This window comes from Olea europaea, chromosome 4, assembly GCF_002742605.1.
Source record: "Olea europaea var. sylvestris chromosome 4, O_europaea_v1, whole genome shotgun sequence".
Classification (NCBI taxonomy): Eukaryota; Viridiplantae; Streptophyta; class Magnoliopsida; order Lamiales; family Oleaceae; genus Olea; species Olea europaea.
Genome location: NC_036240.1, coordinates 9,858,601 through 9,872,473, shown reverse-complemented (window position 1 = coordinate 9,872,473; position 13,873 = coordinate 9,858,601).

The following is a 13,873-nucleotide window of genomic DNA, read 5'->3' as shown; positions in this document are numbered from 1 at the left end:
TGACGAATTATCTTGAAAATATTTTTGGAACATTCAATACAGGGTATTGAATTAAATTAGATTATAAAATATCTTGAAAACATCTCGTACACGTTTGGTACTGTTGATCAATTTTTTTCCCGATATGTACGTACTACTATAGAAAAATAAATTATAAGAATAATAGTGAAAATAGTTGTTTTCATAAAAGCTTGGTATATAATACTGAACAAGGTCTTACAAAACATATGTCATTAGAATTTAAATCCTTGTTTTAGTCCCATGTTTTGGGATAGTAAATTTTGAAATAATGACTTTTTGGAGAATATATGGTTAAAAAATAAAGAAATATTTTGAATTTAAATTTATATTTATTTTGTTGGGAGAATTTACAATTGAAAATAAATTTCAGAAAACATGAATATCAGAAAAAAGGAATTCAAACAAAGGCTAAATATGTACTGATGAAATACTCACGACACATAATTGTCGGTATTTATCTTATTTTAATTGGTTTCTATACATTGTCTAGATAGAGACCAATATCATGACATTTTTTTTACATAGTATAAATCGTACTTTGTGAGAACATTCCAATAAAATTCTCTTTAATGTTTCTCCATTCTGGATTGGAAGGAAATGAAAGGACAAGGATAGGCTGGTAGTTGCATTGGTATTAACAAATACAAGAAGAGAGCATTTGTGATATCCAGCCGTTGGTTGATCCCCAGTTTGGGAAAATAATACATTTTGAATAGTAAATTGATGGAGAATGTGTGGTTAAAAATTAAAAGAAGATTTTGAATTTACGTGTAATATTATTTTATTGAAAAATATGTGATTTAAAATGAGTTTTAAAAAAATAATTTTTAGAAAAATGGGAATCAAATAAGGATTCAATACTATAAGAATTAGATTCGATTCGAACCGTCTATTCGGCTAAAAGAATTAAAATGAGTCGAAATCCTAGTTTGGTTACTGTAGAAAAAAACCTATATATATATATATACACGAAAATGGTCTCTTAGACACCGGTACTTAGTTTATATTAAGCACCGATGACATGACACATCATTTAATTGATGAATAAGTTAATGGTAGGTCTCACGTATTTAGTGATTCGCCAATTAAATGGTGTAACATATTACCAATGCTTAACATAAGCTAAGTACCGGTGCTAAGGAGATCATTCGTGTATATATACATACTAGTCTTTACCCCGTGCAATGCATGTGCTTGGTTATATTGAAGGAAATGTAGTGTGTTGAATGTGATCATTGTAAAGTACATTCTGTTTTAAAAACTTTTGAAAAAGGAAAAGAGAGAAAAAGGGTAATTCTAGCATAAAAACCCTTAAAATGAACTAAGAAATAGAAAGATCTCTAGCAAAACTATATATCTTATCTCCTACATCACATGAGAATAGCCGCAGCTCTTACTAAACAAAAATATTTTGACACATGGGTGGAAATTAAACTTTGTCAACTGCATTTTCTAAACTTTTTCCTCGGTTCAGGATTGACTCTTAGATAAAATTGATGCAAATTGTTAAAAAGAAATGTCCAAGTGTAGAGATCATAAGATACAATGTTTCAAAATTCCTGCATTTTGAAAGAACTTAAGAATGAATTAATAATTGAAAATTCCAGTGTTGGTCAGACGACAAAACAATCCTAAATTTACAATTACTTCAGAAACCAAAGCATTCCTAACAACAAATAGAAACTAACCAAAATTAACGACATTTATAAATGATTTACTTAATTTACCAAACTAAACACTAACGATACCACCATTAGTTTCAATGGCCTTGAAATTAGCCTTTTTCGTTACCAATTTCGTTACCCACATATGCTCTGCTTTCTCGTCACTTTAAAGACCTTCAAAAACATACATAAAACTTACTTTTAGCTATTCCAAATAACCGACACAGACTAATTTCTTCATAACATAACCAATACATCTTTGTTTGATCAAGAGGAAGAAAGCTTGCTTCAGAAAACAATAATTACTCATTTGGTATAAGAAGAGCTATTAATTTCTCTGAGAGCTTTGGGCCCTCTCTCACAAAAAATTATGTACAAGTATCTTTATCCTTGTTAAAAATACATGAATGTTAAGAAAAGATAATCTACAAATGATAGACTTTTGTTTTACTATTAAAAAAGTGAATAGTAAGTGTCAATAATTGTATGATTCATTGATTTGTAAAGTTGTTTGACCCTAATTCATTTATTAAATGTTTATTCAAAAATATTTATTTTCTTCAAATTTGTACGAATGATGTCAAGGATGTATAAACTGTATAAACTAATAAAATAATTTATACATTATTTGGCAAAAATAACAAATATATAGACACTTAAATAATGTACCATATTAGATTAAAACGGATATGAGTAAGGAAGATAGAAATTGACAACGTTGAATTAAAATAAAATATGGTGTATTGTTATAATATGACATAATTTGATGCTACATCATATTGGAAAGAAGTGCAAGTATAGAAAAAATGAAATTAAAGGACAAAATTTTATATTTATGTAATTTTTCTTACTTATATGTGAATTTACTTATTTTTTTCTTCTTATAAGTGACTTCTTACCTAGATATTTTACTAATAATTATTTAATTATTTTACTGAATATTTTAACTAACAAGTGCATACTTTTACGTATAAGTGATTTTTCTACTTTTGCTTGATTTTTTTACTAACAAATAATTTTTTCTCTAAATATTTTTGCATAGAAGTGAGCTTTCGCCAAGTAAAAGTTGTATTTTGGCTTTCTAAGGCAACATTTTACTCATGAGTAATTATTTTTAGGAATATTTGTTGGTATACAAAGAAAAATAAAATAAATTGTTCATACACTGCAAAAAGAAAACTCAAAAACCAATAAGAAAAAGCTTGTTCTAAATAAGTAACCAAAAAAAAACTAAGAAACTACATAACAAAATTTGAAAATAAACATTGTGAAAACACTTTAGTACATATACTTAAATAAGAGAAAGAATAATCAAATTTGGTAAAAGAAAGAGAGAGAGAGAGACGGACAACGAACTGAAGAAACAAAATTGACTTAAAGAACTTACCCAACAAAGAGTACACTGCTGCATCTGTGAATTTTACCGGAGATGAAATACAGTTAAATACTATATAAACGAACAAAAAAAAATAATACAAAGGTTAGTTTGAATATATATAAAATTAAATTCTCAAATTATTAAAATTCTAAAACAAAAACTAATTACTTCCCCACGGCAAATAACATCAAATGAACCGACATACCTGAGGTCAGTACACTTAAATTCCTATACACGTGAAAAAAAAATGAAGAAGGAAATTAAAATCAAATACACGTTTGGTGGAAAAAAATAAGAAGAATAAAAGAAGAACATATTGTAAATTATAAGATTGAAGATGAAGAATGTAAAAGGTAATGAACAGGACAAGTAATATAAAGCTTTTGATCTGTTTTCGAGCAATAAAGATGAAGAATGCAAAAGAAAATGGGAAAGCAAAGTACATTAATTTTTACACCGTATTGTCATCGACAATAATATGCTAAAGCATTCCACTTCCTAACACATGGTGGGCCCTACATGTAGAAAAATTGGAAAGCAAATGTAGAAAAATTGAAAGCAATTACGCGTGGGATGAAAACTTGATCTAATTGAAAATTGAAAAGAACATTATGCACTCGTTCTAATAATCAATTAATTACCCTCAAATTTACAGGTTGACATATTTTCTTAATTGATCGAGTTAAGGGTGTGATAGAAATTGTTACTAAAGCCAACAAAGTCAATATGAAAAAACTGAAGCATCCAATTGTGTTTGCCTTCCCAATGATGATATATAATATAATAAATATATACATATACACGTCAATTCAGCTCTATTTATATTTCCAATGCAACATATTTATTATATTTATTACATACATAGAAAAGAGAATTCATTCTATAATACTAATATATATGCATAGAGCAATTCATATCCATTTGTATTTATTACACACAAAAAAGGAGAACACGTTGAAAATCGAATGAGTGTGAACACGTACCACAAACAGTACTCCCCTTATCCTCTTTTTTATATAGAGGCGTGATGGAAAAAAAAAAAAGAATTGCAAGCAAAAATAGAAAAAAAAAAGTTATTATAGAGTTTTTTTAATTAAATTGAAATAAATAAAATTAAAAATAAATATTATATTGTTTAATTAGAATTGAAAATTTTACATTTTATCATAAAAGAAAAGAATTAAAAAGAATTTTAAATCGAACAAAATTATTTATAATATGAAGAAAAAAAGAAATTTGAAAACAATTTTCAAAAAATATATAATAAAAACAATACAAATTAAACAAAAGAAAGTTACAAAAGATAAATAAAGAATATAGAAATATTATTTAATTAAAATCAAATAAATAAAGTTTTATCATAAAGATAAAAGAACTAAAAAGAATTTTAAAATATTTTTACTAAAAAATCGTAGGAACAAAAACGACGTTGCATCATCTTCAATCACCTCTATATTTTCACAGGCCACTTCACTACAACCACCACCTCCACTACAATATTTTTCAAATTTCATACACCACTTCACTTAAATAAAAAAAATTAAATGATTTAACAAATTAAAGAACAAAAACAAAGAATTGAAGGCAAAAATTAGAAAAAAAAACAAAAAAAATGTTATTATAAAGTTTTTTAAATTAAATTGAAATAATTAAAATTAAAAATAAACATTATTTAATTAAAATTGAAAAAATTTCGTTTTATCATAAAACGAAAAGAATTTTAAATCGAAAAAAATATTTATAATATGAAGAAAAAATAAATTTTAAAATAATTTTAAAAAAAATAATAAATCAAAAAAGAAAGTTATGAAAATTAAATAAATAATATTTAATTTAAATTAAAAAAATAAGTTTTATCATAAAGATAAAAGAATTAAAAAAATAATTTATAATATGAACAAAACAGATTTTTAAAAAAATAAAAATAAATAATCAACAAATATGGAGAGAAACTTATTCATAACATGGAAAAATTCTCTCTCTGCATACCATGTTACATTGTTATGGAATCTGGAGTAACACGGGAGTGTGATGGAGAGTTTTCTCTATTTTTTTTTAATTTGTTTTGTTCATCATATAAATATTTTTTTCGATTTAAAATTCTTTTTAATTCTTTTCTTTTTATGATAAAAATTAATTTTCTCAATTTTAATTAAATAATATTTATATATTATTTATTTAATTTTCGTATATTTAATTTTTTTTATTTTTATTATATATATATATATATATATATATATATATATTAAATGTTTTAAAATCTATTGTTCTTCATATTATAAATAATTTTTTGTTTGATTTAAAATTATTTTTGTTTTATGATAAAATTTAATTTTTTCAATTTTAATTAAATAATATTTATTTTTAATTTTAATTATTTCAATTTAATTAAAAAACTTTATAATAACATTTTTTCCTGCAATTTTTTTTTTGCTCTTTAATTTGTTAAATTATTTATTTACTTTATTAGTATATAGGTGTAAAATAAAAGTTATAATTCGGTTCGCTTAATTTTTCGAGATTATGCTTTATTCCATTATTTTTGTTCACTGTTTTAACATTTCGAATTTTGTAAAATGAAATACTATCTAGATAATGTAACTAAGCACGATTCCATAGAAACAGTGTCACAACAAATGCCTCTTTTTTTTAGTTAGGATTAGGATTTGGAAGTAGATAGTCAAAACAAAAGAAATCATAATTAGGGTTGTCGATGGACCGGATTTGAGCAAATCCGATTTGATCCGATAATTTGATGGATATTTGAACGTTAAATCAAAATCTAATTAAGTACATTATCGAATATACAATCCTATAACCCAATCCAAATTAAAAAAAATAGAAAAATAAAAATTTCATTTATTTTTTTCATAAAAAATCATAGCCTCGATAAGATTTTAATTAATTATTTATTTTAAAAAATATCTGAACTATCTTAATGGCCTGCCTCGCGTCATTATATTTGAAGGTCATAATCAATTTTTTATCTAAGTGATGTTCATTTTAACTCTTATTTAAAAGAGACTATTCTTGAAATGTTTTAGTGAAATTTCAATGTGGGATAATAGCTTTTTAAAGGATTTTCATCTGTTAATGACTTAGTGATCTTCCAATGTGGGATACTAATCATAATCATTTGTCAATTCTAAGTGTTTACTAGTTTACTCTATTATTTTCATTAAAAATCATAGTCTCGATAAGATTTTAATTATAAACAATATCAATTTGAACAAATTAAATTATTTTGGATATATTAATTGTTAGTTTTTTTATGTTTATTATAGTAAATCTAATCAATAAACTAATTATTGGTTTTATCTTATTTTAATTAATAAAAAAATTAAATCTCTTCAAAATTTTCAATTAAAATATTATACTATTATATAATAATATTTATTATTTAAAAATTACATGTAAAGTATAATACAATTTTCAAAATGGAAAAAACAATGTCATAAATTACGTGATATTTGAAAGATATAATATATTATTATAATAAATCGGATCGGATTGACCTATATATGTATTTGATTCATTTAGTTAACGGACTATCGGATTAGGATCTCGATCGGATTATCGGATTGAGACCCTAAATACATCTTTCATTAATTTCATCAAATTCGAATCAAAATCCAATATATTGATAGCCCTAATTATAATGGGATAAATGAGATGAATAGTACAAAACCAATTTGGGAATAGAGTGTGAAAAGGAGTGTGACAAAAATGAATAATACTCCGCAAGTCCCTCTTTTAAGAGATAGTAGATATATACACTTTTAAAAGAAGTCAAAAATAGATGTTGTAAAATTAAAAATGGATTCAAATTTCAGTCGATTATATATAAAATAATTGAACATATGGATAACGGTAACCAAAAGTTCAAAATCAATTGATTAAACCAAAAAATTGTAGGAATTCGAACCATTTTTATAATCTATAATTTATAATATACTGAGGCCCTGTTCGGTAGGAATTTTGAGAATTCATTTTTTTATCGTTAGGAGAAAAGTGGGGGTCACATTTGATAGAAGTAAAAAATTACGGTTGAAATAATATAGTAACGATCAAAAAATCAATTTTTGGAGTGAAAAATCACTCCCAAACACCCCCTAAGCCTTCTTTAATTCGAATTAAAATCTGATTTTAATTTAAATCAAAGTCAAACAATCAATATTAACTACATTTTTCGTGGATCCCACAACTTTTTAATAATACATTTAAAAAACTTTTATGAAAATTTACTAAAAATCTAAGGTTTCTTCGGTAGTGATTTTGAGAATCAATTTTTTGATAATTAGAGATAGAAAATGGGTCTCACCAGTAAATGAAGAAATAAAAAATAACGACCGACTTAGGGAAGTAACGATCAAAAAATTGATTTTTTAAAGTGAAATCAGAACCAAATGAGAGCCTAATTTTAATTCTCAACAAACACCCATTAAGTATCACGTAAGTTTAAAATTACTTTTTGGACAATTTTATCCACGATGATTATACTCCCACTACATTTTAATTATATTAAAGGTCAGTAACGTTTATTCATTATTACACTTACATTTTTAACTTTTTTCTTCATCTCACTTTTATTTTTAACACTTCATTGAACAAAAAATCTTGTCCTTAATCATGATTTTTTTTTCCAAATAATTTATGTTTATTTGAGAATAAGATTCCAACGAAAAAAAGAGAGAGACATAAATGTGATCGTGTATGGAGGTTATAAATATTTTATGCAATTAAAATGTAATCTAGTAATTAAAATTTGTGGTGTTAATATATTTAACCTTCTATCCAAGTTATATTTATATTAAAATCTCGTTACAATGCCAGATTCAATGACATATTCAATAACAAAAGAAATACGTGTTAATACATGATTGAACAGTTACAAAAAAAAAAAAAAAAAGATAAAATCATTGGCTGTAACACTACCTTATCACCTCCATCACTCTCATTGACCATATCCAATGAGCAGTATTCTTTGGATTATTCCAATACTACCATCGTACATCTCAATTGTCATGATTTATTTCTCCTCAATTTTGAAAGGAGAGGGGGGGTTGAGTATTCCCAATTCACACATCTAATGGATATTAGTCGAAATGAACTTGCGACACATGTTATTTTATATTTTTCAAAATCGTTTAAAAATGTAATTTTTGTTGTCGTTGGAAGATTAAAAAAATCACAACTATTTTCTCAACTTTTTGCTACGTCGAATAATAAATCATTAATGGTGAAATTGATTAACCAACTATAATGAGGTTCAATGACACATGTCAATACATAATTGATCAGTTTGAAAAAAAAAGACAATATTGTCTGTCACACCATCATTGTCATTGATCATATTCAAGGAGCATTATTCTAATTTATTTTTTTTCAATTCACGTGTGAGCATCACATCAAATACACGACAAAAAGAAAGAAAGAAAACGCAATTGAAGTTTGCATCCATTGGTTACTGAACTTAGAGAGGAAAAGAAAATAAATTCCAACACAATATTACCTATGTTTGGTAGAAATTAAATTTCATATTTTAATCAAATTCAAATTAACAACTAATTTTAACTAGGTATTTTTATAAAATTTACAATTTTTCAATCATTCATTTCATCGACTTTTATAAAAACATACTAAAAAAAATCTAATGTTAATCCTAACCAAACATGGACATAATTTCTCAAGACATTTCCATTTTCAATACATTTTTTTACAATAAAAATGGATTATTATGATTAATTCGTCAAAAGTAGAAAATTACTGTTCGCGATAACATTATCTTAGTGCTTTTAATAAATATCATTCAAACACAAAATGTTAGACGTACAATGCCTTGTAATGTTGTACCATCCTTTGTCTTCATTTGCAACGAAAATGTTTTAATGTGAAGCAATTCCATGCAAAGAAAAGTCCAACAAATAGATATCTTCGTAAAGGAGAGATTCTTATTTTAGAGGTCTTTTGGTTTGTGAAATTCAATATTTCCAATGCTGCTTATAGGCTTGTAAACCTTTCAACATTAGCAGAAGACTGTATTGAACATCATTAGCCCTTAACATCGATCTAATTGTCAATTAAATATCTTCAAATAATTGAACATATTCAACTTCATCAGTATTTAGCACCAATCTAGGTGTCCATTAAACGTCATTAAATGATTGGACATATTTAATCCCACTAGTGTATAGCATCAGTTTAGATGACCACAGTCCATTACTTAAATTTAAAGATGCAATTGAATTGAATTGAAAACGAATTACAGGGAATTGAATTGCCTAAAAATTGTTTTCCTGAGAATTGTAAATTATTGTGTTTGATTAGTATAATTTTTCACGTGGAAAATGTTGAAATAAAAGTATTTTTTTTCGTTTGGCTTTATTTTACATGAAAATTGTCAATTAAAGAGATAGATTTTACTGGTATTGGAGATGAAATTTGTTTCCATTGCCAAAAAAAAAAATCAAGAAAATCATATATCTTTTGATATTTATTTGCTTTGTTTATATGGAAATTGTCAATTAAAGGGAAATATTTTTTTACAATAATTCTTAGAATTTGTTTCCATTGCAACAAAAAAAAAGAGAGAGAGAGATTTGAAAAACCACTATACCCATGGGAATTCATTTTCCCCAAAAAGCAAGAAAATGAATTGCCTAGAAAATTAGTTTATCAAACACCCAAAAATGTTGAAGTTGGAAAATGATTTCCATTTCCCATGGAAAAGAATTCCTACCAAACATGGCCTTAGGGTGTATTTGATTGCATGCATTAAATTTGTATAGAAAGAAAATAAATTTTAGGTAATTCAATTGTCTAGAATTTATTTGCATGAAAATTATCAATTAAATGTGTTTGATTGATTTAATTTTCAACCTAAAAAATATTATACTTGTCCATTTTTTATTAATGAGTATGTGAGAGAGAGTGAATTCCTTGAAAAATAAAATCATACTCTACCTAAGAAACTATTTTCCTTAATTTTGAGGAAAATATGGTCACGTGATCAAAAATAGAAAAATATTTTACATGAAAAATGGCAACTAAACAGCTCAAAAGTAAAAATTTGGATAGAAAGAATACATTTTTCAATGAAAAATATTGACAATCAAACGCACCCTTAGATTTCTGCTAAGCATTGGATGGTTAAATTGCATTATTCTACATTTTATGTAATAAAGAGTTCACACATTGTGTACATTTATTGAAGACGGTTTTATAAATCAAAAACTTCATACATTGTATTCTATGAAATTGAATACAAGTTAAATCTAAATTACTATATATTAAGGCCAATGGAAGATTTCTTGCATTGTCCTACTTACTATAAAATAGACAATATGTCAATTACTATTCATTTAGGACGTATTTTGAGTTTTTCCATTTTACCCTTCAATATCCCATACTAAATTAATCCACATCTTTTTTACCTAGGATTAAAAATATTCAACATTGTGGTGCTGCTATTTTGCCTGATTTGAATTTTTACGTCCAAAACAAAGTAGTTGACGTCATACCACATAATATTTTTTTAAGAAAATGATGTAAATTATATTGAGAAAATTGTCATGAAAAAATAACAAACATTAATAAAATAATTGATTTTTTAAATAAAAAAGACGAGTTATACGCATTTTTTAACACACACGTTTGATGTACGTTTAACTATTTTCGATATTCATTTAAATAATTCAATATGTCTATGATATAGTTCTCGAAATGAGTTTCGAGAGAATATAGAAGATTTATGAATTCAACTACCGTACAATTGTTGACATATACTACAATAAAAGAGTGAATGTGGCGAACACTATTCATTCAGGGCGTATTTTGTATTTTCCTATTTTTCCCTTGAATATCTCATAATATCTTACTTCACTCCTAAAATCACTACTAATGGTCTTCCTACGCGTGAGTGATGCTGCTGTTTTTCTTGATTTGAATTTTTACGTAAAAAAAATAAATAAATAAAAATAGTTCACATCATACCACATAATATTTTTTTAATAAAATGATATAAATTATATTGCGAAAATTGTCGCGAAAAAATAATAGACATTAATAAAATAATTTAATTTTTTAAGAAAAAGACAAGTTATACGTATTTTTTAATACATACGTTTGATATACGTTTAACTATTTTCGATATTTATTTAAATCATTCGATATGTCTATAATATAGTTTTCAAAATGAGTTTTGAGAGAATATATAATATTTATATATTTGACTATCGTACAATAATCAATAAATTTTTAAAGTTAGCTTATTAACTAAATTCTTAATTTTTTAAATGATGTCTCTTTTGACATTAAAAAAAATTTAAAATCTTTTTACGAAATAGATTCGTATAAAAAAAATATATCAAAGGAAAAAAATTATTGTGATACCTCCGAACATCACGGAGCAAATGCTCCATGTCACGAAGCATGTGCAACAATATATATATATATATATATATATATTAAATGATGCTACATGTCAATTTTTTTTTCATTGGGTGATTGATAATTTTTTTTGTGTCAATTTTTTTTGCACTGAATGATTTATTTATTTATTTTTATAAAAATCTACTATAAATTTTCTATGTTCTCTTGAAACTCATTTCGAAAACTATTATAGACACATCGAATAATTTAAATGAATATCGAAAATAGTTAAACATGCATCAAACGTGTGTATTAAAAAATACGTATAACTCGTCTTTTAAAAAAAATCAATTATTTTACTAAATTTTATTATTTTGTCGCGATAATTTTCTCAATATAATTTACATCATTTTCTTTAAAAAAAATTATGTATATGACGTCAACTATTTTTCTTTTTGGACGTAAAAATTCCTAATAAAATTATTATCACTTTATAATTTATATGAGTTATAAATTGTTATACTATTTTTCCTACTTTTCTCAATTTCTTTACGTAACATTGATAAAAAATATATATACTTCTTTTCTTCATTCCTTTACGTAACAAGTAATCAAATTTGTAGATTTATTGAGAGAAATAAATAGATATTTTGACACGGTAATATTTCCAAAAAAATGACATAGTACATGCATTGTATAGGTGGTAAACTAGTATATAATAAAGACTTAATGCACCGTATACATTAACTATATTGGATCAAATTTTCGTCCATTTTATTCCGTGTAACACAAAATTGAAGAGTTTAGGTTCAATTAATTTACAAATATATATAACTAGCAAGGATATAATAGGAAAAATCGAAAAATTGCCCATACAATTATGGATGGTTATATTGCCAACAAATTTTTTATTTGATGCACTACATTTTAATTTTAGTTAATTATTTTCTTAACTTTTTTTTTCCGTCGAAATATTATCTTCAACCTTCCATTAATTATTATTTATTGTCCTTTATGACGATTTATATCAAAATATTTTATTATCATGCTTTGAAATGAAGGAAAAAAATTGTACTTTTGTTTATTTAGTTTTTAAAAATGTGATGGAAAGATGAGTTATTTTATGTCATTTCAAAACAGAATTTTGGATATAAAACTGTTATTAAATACAAATTGTACTGAGTAATCAAAAGCCCGAGAATGAAATTGACATGAAAAATCGTTATGGATATAAGTGTTATAATGAGCGAAGATTAAAACTTTAAGTAAATCAAAATGTGCTGCTATAAATAAAAGTCGGGGTGTGAATATAATTAGCCTACAATTATACTTGTCCAATGAAAATTTTAATTCATTAAAAATTCGGTTGTGCTACATTATATAATGGTTTACATACACATAATGTGGTGAGTTATAATTAAATCAAAATTTCTTCAATCAAAAAAATAAAAATTCTCCACTCTTTTTTGAAATGTCATTTATATGTAAACTATTATGTAGAAGTAGCATTATTTTTAAAAAGTAATGTTATGTAGCGTTATTGGAGTTGCAACCCCAATACAGGTAATAATAGATGATAAATTAAATGAAAGGTAAAATTGAATGAGTTATTTATTTCTATATATCAATTAATGCCATATTAGCGCCACTTAAACTGGTGTTGCAATCCTAATGAAACTAAATAACATTACTCTTCTTAAAAATTCACTCTACTTGTACATAATGCAATGTCCATATTTGTGTCCACCCCCTACATGGAGAGAGATCTACTTTGGATAGATTATATTTTATTTGAAGTGGGACACTCTCCATGTGAGATGGCGAACATCGGTATGAATATCTTGATGTACGTGTAGTATCACTCCTTTTTTTCCCCCAAAAAGCTGGTCGGCCCTACAAAATAGCCTTTAGGGCCCCTAACCAAGGCCTTGCACAATCTGGGCTTCTAAGCCCATTAGTGCCCACTTCAGGCGGGTCACTGGGCCAATTGTACTAAAAAAAGGATATTGCTAACCAATTTTTCACCCAACAACATCACAATTCACAGATTTGTTTACCAATATTCAAATGTGACAAGATTTGATTAACCAAAATAATAATAATAATAATAAAATCAAACTCCCTCACTTTCTTCTTGACGCCTCATCAATTTGTAAATAATTATATAAATGGTGATATATAATAAGTATTTTCCTTATTGTAGTACGTATGAACTATAAATTCTACACTTTTGCTTGTTTGGGATAGCCTTCTCATTTGGCCAATTCATCTGGAAAGTCAAGCTATTAGGTAGGATTGAAACCCCCCCCCCTCCCCCCCGAAAAAAAAGAAAAATAAAAAAGAAGAACTGTCAATCTATGTTGTCGATTTTATCCCGCAAGTGAACGGATCGTAACAAGTAGTAAAGTGGACCTTTTGAGTCCGGATTATCGTTCCCACG